Source organism: Gymnoscopelus microlampas (assembly GCF_963454915.1).
Source record: "Gymnoscopelus microlampas genome assembly, chromosome: 16".
NCBI lineage: Eukaryota > Metazoa > Chordata > Actinopteri > Myctophiformes > Myctophidae > Gymnoscopelus > Gymnoscopelus microlampas.
This window is the reverse complement of record NC_139953.1, coordinates 15,631,362-15,639,823: the sequence shown is the minus strand read 5'-3', so window position 1 is coordinate 15,639,823 and position 8,462 is coordinate 15,631,362.

Below are 8,462 nucleotides of genomic sequence, written 5' to 3'. Positions count from 1 at the left end.
AGTAATAGTCCCACTTTATTATTCTTTCTAGATAAACTTTATTTTGGCACGCTACTCCTCCCACAGTTTTTTTTCTCCACAATTTTTTTTGTCAAATTGACCTGCTTTACCGGGAATCGTGTGCTATCATTTTGCTAGGAGATTGGTTACATAGTTTAATTGATATTGATGTATTAGTGCATTACATTTCCCCATCCACTTTAATGGTAAAATGAAAAAACTCCAATTCAAGTTTTTTTTTCTCAGAAACCGTAAGGGCTAGAGTTACACTTTCATACTTTATTGCAGGTTCATACTTTATTGCAAAATTATTTTAAAAAGATTTATACCAGTCGGCCTCATGATGGCGCTATAACAGCCCGCTTTACCTTTTGGCCTATAACTCTTGAACCGTAGGTCGCAGAATAAAAATCACGAACGAAACGTCCGGTCAATCCCAAATTTGAATCACATGTCAAGGGTGGCTTACTCAACAAATCCCTAAAAGCATTTCCACTTTGATCCATAAGGGGCGCCAGAAATGCTCAAAATGTAACCGTTTGATGCTAAAACCTTATTTGGGGGGGATCAATCCTCTCAAAATGAAACGCACGTGATCTCAGGAGTGACGTGACAATGTAATTGGCGCAGCCTCCGACGGTATTCCTCCCAGCGTATTCCTCGAGGTCCCGGCGGCAGCGACCCGCGACTCGCGTCGGCGCAAGCACACTTTGCAATTGCCCTGAATTGCGACGCGTCTAGTTTCTATATGTCACACATAATGCAGAGTTGCAGACTGGTGTTGGTGTCAAACAATCATTCTCAAAAACTACTTGTTGTAAAAGAACTCAAATGCTCAAGCCCCTCAGCCTGTCAGAAATATAGTCCTAATAAAAAATAATATTGTTGTCAAGAGATATAAGCAAATTTTACGCATTTACCCTATTCCTTCTGTGTTATGCCTGCCCCTGAGAAGGGTCGTATACATCAAAGTACCTGGATTCACCGGCCTAGACTATGCGCCAAGAAGACTAAAGAACTTTTGATTAATAGTTTGTATTAAACATTAGATTTTATTGGAACATCGTCAAGATAAGAAGCTCGGACTGACTTTTATGACAACCTTACACCAAACGATGGAGATGACGGGAGCACACAACAACAAAACACAACAGCCAATATTTCATTCAGACATTTGAAGTTTGTCTGGGACTGTGAAATCGTCTGAAAGGTTGTTTGGTATAAAGACTGAAGAAATGTTTTAAGATTTAGTCAGTTATATACAGTATAGGATTCAAACCAGTTAGCCAGATACTGATGATGCATTTACAGTAGCTAACTAACTCTCTGAAAGGTGTTTCCATTGCACATGGAAACCACACTGTCTTGTTTTAAGATTCAAAGTGAAACACTGCAGTAAAACAGGCAATATGTGAAACACCAGGACCTGCAATGTCTACAGATATAACCTGCTTCAAGCTAGCAAGACAAGAAGGGAATGAATGCAGTGAGACGTCTTTAGTTCTATTTCTTGCTTGCTAATGTTGCGGGTTAAGCCCATAGCCTGAGTCTTCATGTATACTCTCAAATTCACATGTTTGTTGTGCTGTAGTGTGTAACAGTCACTAATTCTCCGCACTGTCAACATGCCATTAGAATTCACCCTAGAGGATAGCCTTCCACTCAGCCTAATTAACAATACAACAACATATTGCCTTTCTCGGCGGTTTATCACTCTACGCACAGCGCCGTCATTAGCGTGCGCTACAAAGCGTCTGCAGAGAAAGAGAGGCAATTACCTATAAATTGGTTTCATTAGAATAAAAAACACAGGGAGACAGCCCATGAAAGCATTATATTTTGCTCTCCAGGACCAAAAGGAATTGGTGTCTTTGATAAGGAGTAATCTTGTGCCTTAGATTGAACATGCCTCATTTGTTAATGCCTTCCACAACAGGAAATTTGCTCCAACTTGGGATTGCTTTTCTGGAGTTCTGCATTACCCAAGATAAACCCTCCATGTTCTTGTTTTGTTTGTTTTTAACAACTCCAAATACAGCTCTTGTGGAGGTCGATATTAAGATCCTGCTCTCCAGCTGAGGTTGTAGACTGGACAGATTGAGTGATAAATGGCCTTGCCATTCCCAAGGCTGAGACCAGCAATACAATGGTCAAATTCAAGCTTTGAGTTATAAATGATGTTTGCGCTGAGCCATTAGGTTTCTAGGTTTCAGAGACTCATGAGCCTGTTTTCATTTCTTTCTTCATTTGTAGAGATGTCGAGCATTAAGACCTGAAGCCGATTCTACAAATGTCTTCTGAATCCTGACTGTTTTCTGAAAAACCTATATTTCTATATCAGTGGTGCGCAAACTTTTTCATGTCAAGGACCCCCAAAATGATATTTATTTGGCCGTGGACCCCCATCTCAAAATATGTTGTTCTCAGGGACCCCCCAGAAGCAAAGATTTGAGTTAAAAATGTTCACCTTAAAAGAATATAAATATATTAATTTGCACACATTTTCTCGATTTTTCAAGAGTTAAGAAATGTCATTGAGTCAAAGAAAAGAAGGCGTCTAAGAGTTTTTACGCATAGATAGAAAGGATAGTTTGGTGATATGCCAGTTTTTGATGACACCCATCTGGCGTAGCATGCCACAGAAGAATCACAGAGTCTTGTCACGGACAAGAGATTGGCATTCCCTAGTTCGGTTCAGAATTACACCGTAATAGTGAAAGAGATAAATCAATTTTGAGCTTCACAGCAAATCTTTAAACAACCCAAAAGAGTCTCCCACACCTTTGTCTTCCCTGAAGAAATTAAAAACTAAAAGTGACTAAAACAAAAGAGCAATAACACGTTCTTTATCTTTGCTGCCTGTGGGGACATACCGCAAAATAATAACAGAAAGTAGAGGCATATACGTAATTGAGGAAGAAAGACACTGAGGTGTGTGTGTGTGTGTGTGTGTGTGTGTGTGTGTGTGTGTGTGTGTGTGTGTGTGTGTGTGTGTGTGTGTGTGTGTGTGTGTGTGTGTGTGTGTGTGGAGAGAAGGAAATAGACTGAGAGGATGACACAGAAAAGTTGGTGGACACGATGCAAGAAGAAAAAGAAAAGTGTTAGAAGGCTCCCCAAATATAAACACAGTTTAGTTCATTCTCTGTGCTCACTGTTGCTTTCAGCCAGCTTGGCAATTTGGTCTGAAAGGCCTTTGGCAAACAAACAACAATACACAGTAGCCTTTCCCTCCCCCAACCAAATGAATCGTTTTGGGGTAATTACATGCAGATATCACTCTGCCAGCAGTGAGTAATTTAGATACAAAAAGCAAAGCATATGGGAAAGGGAAACTATTCACCATAACTACCGCCATGGAACTGGACCAAAGATCTATGCCTACTGTAAAAAGATTTTATGTTATTGTGGAGCAGTGTTGGGGGGGTGTAACGTGTTAGTTTTGCTATTGGAGTACTCAGCGTTATAATGGCGTTACTTCGTTACATTTAAGACCTATATTTCCCTGCTCTTTCTGTAGCCACGAAGGAAAAGGAGAATCCATCCGACACATTTGCGCTGTTTCCGGATAAATGAATGAGCTCATCTCTGTCAACGCTGCACGGATGTTACACGGAAATCGGTGATCGATGCCTTGCAGTCTGTGGTGATTGCATAATCATTCTATTCAATGAGTCACCACTTTTGGTGTGACACACGGCTGACGGTTTTACGGGTCTTGTTTTTTCTTACATTAATTTGTCGCACCTGTGCAACATGGCAGGGATTAAGCGAAGACAGAGAGATTGCCCTTTAGTACGGTCGTGGAATTTTTGGATATATTGGTGAACGTCAATGCAAATTAGCCTCGGTGAAGCCCAGCACAGCACCACAACACTGGTGATCACTCCGGTAGGCTGCACTCTTGATTTTATGTTTACCAAACTTCCTCGCAGGTGGGTTTTAATCGTCGGTAACACAAAAAATATCTAGCGAGTTAACTTTCTCAGAAGGTAATCCTACACAAAATATGAATTCATTTACGATGATGTGGAATGAAAATTAAAGTTCAAAATATATAAAATAATAATAAAAGATCAAAGAAAACAATCAATTAAAACAAGTGTATAAATATAATTGTAATACATTTCATAAGCTCTCTCATTAAAGGGCGTGTAAATGATATTTACTGGTTGTGTGTGTGTGTGTGTGTGTGTGTGTGTGTGTGTGTGTGTGTGTGTGTGTGTGTGTGTGTGTGTGTGTGTGTGTGTGTGTGTGTTATTATCCTACTATCCTACTATCCAACTATAATTCTAGTAACCTCTGTGCGTTTGTAGTAGTGGAGGTGAAGCTACCCGGTTCTCCTCACTGGCTGGACCAATTGCTCTGATTTTGCACACAGCCATTGACCATTACCATCTGAACACAACTGTGAAGCCCCTTTTTCAATTTCATCAAATCTCAGCTTCTTATTAGCGTTTTTGTGTCAAACACTGTCGCCATGGTTACGGGGCTGCCCAGCTATGGGACGAACTGCCTCCCGGGTTGCCAGATCATGTGCGCATATCCCCCCACGGCTGCGCTGCGCCGACCGGGTATGGTCTAGTTATTAATAATAGAGTTAGAGCCCCTCAGGCTATTATGTGCGCATAATAAATTGGTAAAACCTAAAAAATATTGTTCAGTGACTGACGCCCACCCTGTCTTTCCAAGGCCCACCCCCTGGTCCATTTCCGGCCTCGCCGCTGCATCATGGACAAGAAATGTATCGCTGATCGGTCCAGCCGTTTTACGAGATTAGCCCCGGAGACACAGACACACACACACAAAGAAGACAGACCCTCTTCTAGACAGCATCGTGCCATAAAAAAAACACTCCTTAATGCCCACACACAATTACACATGCTTATCACATGCGTGTGCGCATGCATACGTGTGCACAGTTTATGATGCACAGAAACAGTTTCCCGTGAGATGGGTTTTTGAGCCCCCTGCAGCTTCCTCTCTGTAGTATGAGGACAGACTCTCTGCAGGACTCTCACACGCTCCACAACACACTTCAAAAGCCTCCTGGATATACAGTACAGAACAGCCTCTCTCTCTCTCTCTCTCTCTCTCTCTCTCTCTCTCCATACAAACTGCAGCACATTCCCCATTACGCCCCCCGCCGCTCTCCCACCAACCTCCCCGCCCCGTTCTTATCATTCTTGTAACCTTGTCATCTGTTTTTCTTCCTCTCTGTGCTACTCCATCCCCTTTCTCCTCTCTCTGTGGTCATTATGTTACTGTCCCTCCCTCTGTTGCTTTACTACCATACACGTTCTTCTCTTCTTTCTCAGTTTCCTTCCCTCCTGCTGTCATTCTCTGTGGTTGGTCCGTCCTTCCTTCCTTCCTTCCTCCCTTCCTTCCTTGGAGTCACGACTAGAGAACAATGCTGGAACTGTGCCAGGTAGAGAACTACAGTTCCCATGACCACGGTGGCCTGCTGCTGTGAGTAGGATAAAACAGAGGCTAGGTATTGCGGTTCTTTATATCTGGGCAAAAAAAGAAAGAAAGAAAAGCTAATACAAATACACCCCACTGTCACTGGTACTTAAATACTTTGATGGTGCATTCATTCACAAGTGTTGTCACTCACACTTGTATGTGTTACTACTCTGAGTCCATTAAGACTACTTGCTTGACTGCTTGAGAGTCAGATCCTGCGCCAATGATGTTGAAGTTAATTGCGCTCATTTGCATAGCGCTAGGTGTTTATTTGTCACCAGCCAAGCGGAACATTAAGCCCTTGAACTCTTAATTGTCTCCGAGCTTCTGTGCACTCTTAACACCACATGACTATGCAGTCAAGTCCTCAAGTCCTGCATTACCAATGTGCTTGTAAGGTTGTTGTTTTTTTTATGAATGAAATTGGATAATCAAACACAAAAGGCAGACACTTTGAAACCTGGGACTACCTGGTACAATCCAGGAAAGGAAATTAAACGAATAACTCTCCCTCCTCCCTGAGCCCAAACTGTCTGTTTGAGATAAGGCACAGCGCCAATGGATCTGTTCAATGGTTAATAATACAACATTCTAATTGTACTCTCTGATTGTGCGTGCGTGCATGCGTGCGTGCGTGCATGCGTGCGTCTGACCTACTGATTTTAGCACACATCTTGGATATGTCCCCAATTAGATTTTACTGTGTTTTCATAAGGTTAGGGTAAGCTTTAAGGCTAGCCATGGCTCTGTTAGGGTTACGGTGAAGGTCAGATTGGTTAAGATAAGGGTTAGAATAATGGTTAAAGGTTAATGGTTGAGAACAGGATAAGGGTATACAGAATTAATCTAAGTCAAAACCAACGTGTGTGCATGCATGGTAATAATAAAGTGTGCATGCATGATAACAGTGCAGCGATTACTGTGTATAAATATGTTATGTAAAAAATATCTCAAATCCTCTGGAAAAAGAATCTCTTCAGCTGATCTCGCCACACGAGTCAGTTTAAGTAAACCATTTAAAAGAATGGAGGAGGAGGGAAGAGAATACCTACCTCGCCGCTCTCCCCTATTTGACTGCTGTCGCTAACTTGATCAAGAGGCTTCTGAGAGTCAGACGAGGCCGTGTTTTCCCTGATAAATCACAGCTGGGATGTGTTAGAGAGAGATAGGGAGTGAGGGAGATAGGCTGAGACTTCCAACGCTGACTTTCAATGCTGTCTGGAAAGGCATATCTGAGGGCAGCATGTGAAGGAAAACAGACGTTGCATCCTAATGGGATGCCAGATGAGGAGAGGGTAAGGAGATACCGAATGAATTTGAGTAAAAACCAACGTGTGTGTGTGTGTGTGTGTGTGTGTGTGTGTGTGTGTGTGTGTGTGTGTGTGTGTGTGTGTGTGTGTGTGTGTGTGTGTGTGTGTGTGTGTGTGTGTGTGTGTGTGTGTGTGTGTGTGTGTGTGTGTGTGTGTGTGTGTGCATCCCCCAATCCACCCCCCACCTTCCCGCGGGAGCAACTTGTGAGAGTTACAGTCCATTCCATCTGATCTTAACCGTGGTGCAATATCATCATGGAGGCAACAGCAGGAAAGACATGGCCAGATGTAGTATCATCAGGGGATGTTAAATGAGAAGTGATAATAATGGCTTGAATATTACAAAATGATCGTTTGCACCGCAGGCTGCAGTGACCCGTGCATTTCAAAGACTCTATGATTTAATCCATGGGCGATATTTAGATTGAACGCGTAAAGGAGTGAATGAATTACTGAAAGAAGGAAATGCTGTCAGAAGACATTATGCGGGGTAATTCGTCCCTAGCCTGTAAAGTAACTACTGACTTCTTGAAAGATCGGAGGGCTCAATACACCATCTATCAGTTGATGCTGCAGAGAGCAGAAACGCTTTATTCACCAAATATATGCCAACTACCCGCAGACACTTCAATCCACCCACTGACTGCATTTCTATTCCAAGCTTTCACAAACCCGCTATCCCCCTCCTCCTCCTCCATAATGCTACGAACAGTCATTTCTCTATATCATTTTCTCTCTCCCTGGATCTATCTTTTGCCAGCCCCCCCCCCCGCCCCCTCCCCCCTCCCCCCCCTCCATGCATAATGTCAGCCGACCATATTGGATTTGCCAGGCTCCATTTCCATCTATGCAAGTGGGACCACATCTTGCCCAGTCATTCATCCATGAGATGTTACTTCAGATAGATTTGTCTCCCCCTTGTACCAGCACTTGTCCCTGTTCCCATTACTGGCGCCCCCCCAACGTCCCTCAACGCAATATAACATTCTTACAGACCAAGAATCAGTTCCAGCCCTACATCTTCCACTTGGGCCTCAAATGTACAGTACATTGATCTTATGGGGGAAAAAAACATACAAAACAAAAAACACATTATATAAAAAAAAGTCTACTTTTGAGGAATAATGTAATCATTAACAGCTGTGTATATTTGACTTTTTCAACAGTGTCATCAGGTTGACAAAATAAATCTTATATTATCATGAATGAGGGAGGGGGGGAGAATTGGTAAGTCATGGATGTTTGAATTTCATTCGTAACAATCTTTACTCCCGGGACTATCTTCCACTTGTTTTCAAAACAATCCATGCTTTGAAATGGATTAAAATGCAAGCATAAATATAACATTTACAAAACATAACCTATGATATTTAACATGTTGGAATGGCTTCCTTGAAAATCATAGATAGTGGTCAGCTGCAAAGTCAACTGACGGCATCAACGACATCAACGGCCAAGAAACACACATTTCAGATATAGGTTACAAAGAGCAAAGGTACTGTACAACAGTGTAATGACAAACTGCGAATAAAGAGAAAGGCTGCACACTCGTAGCCACGATGCAGGATCTATTTGGAAACCAACGCTTCGACCACGCAAGGTCTTCTTCAGGGAATATGACAAACTGCATTATCATTTAGACATCTTCAACTATAATTCTCCAAGACACGTACAGTATACACGCATTCA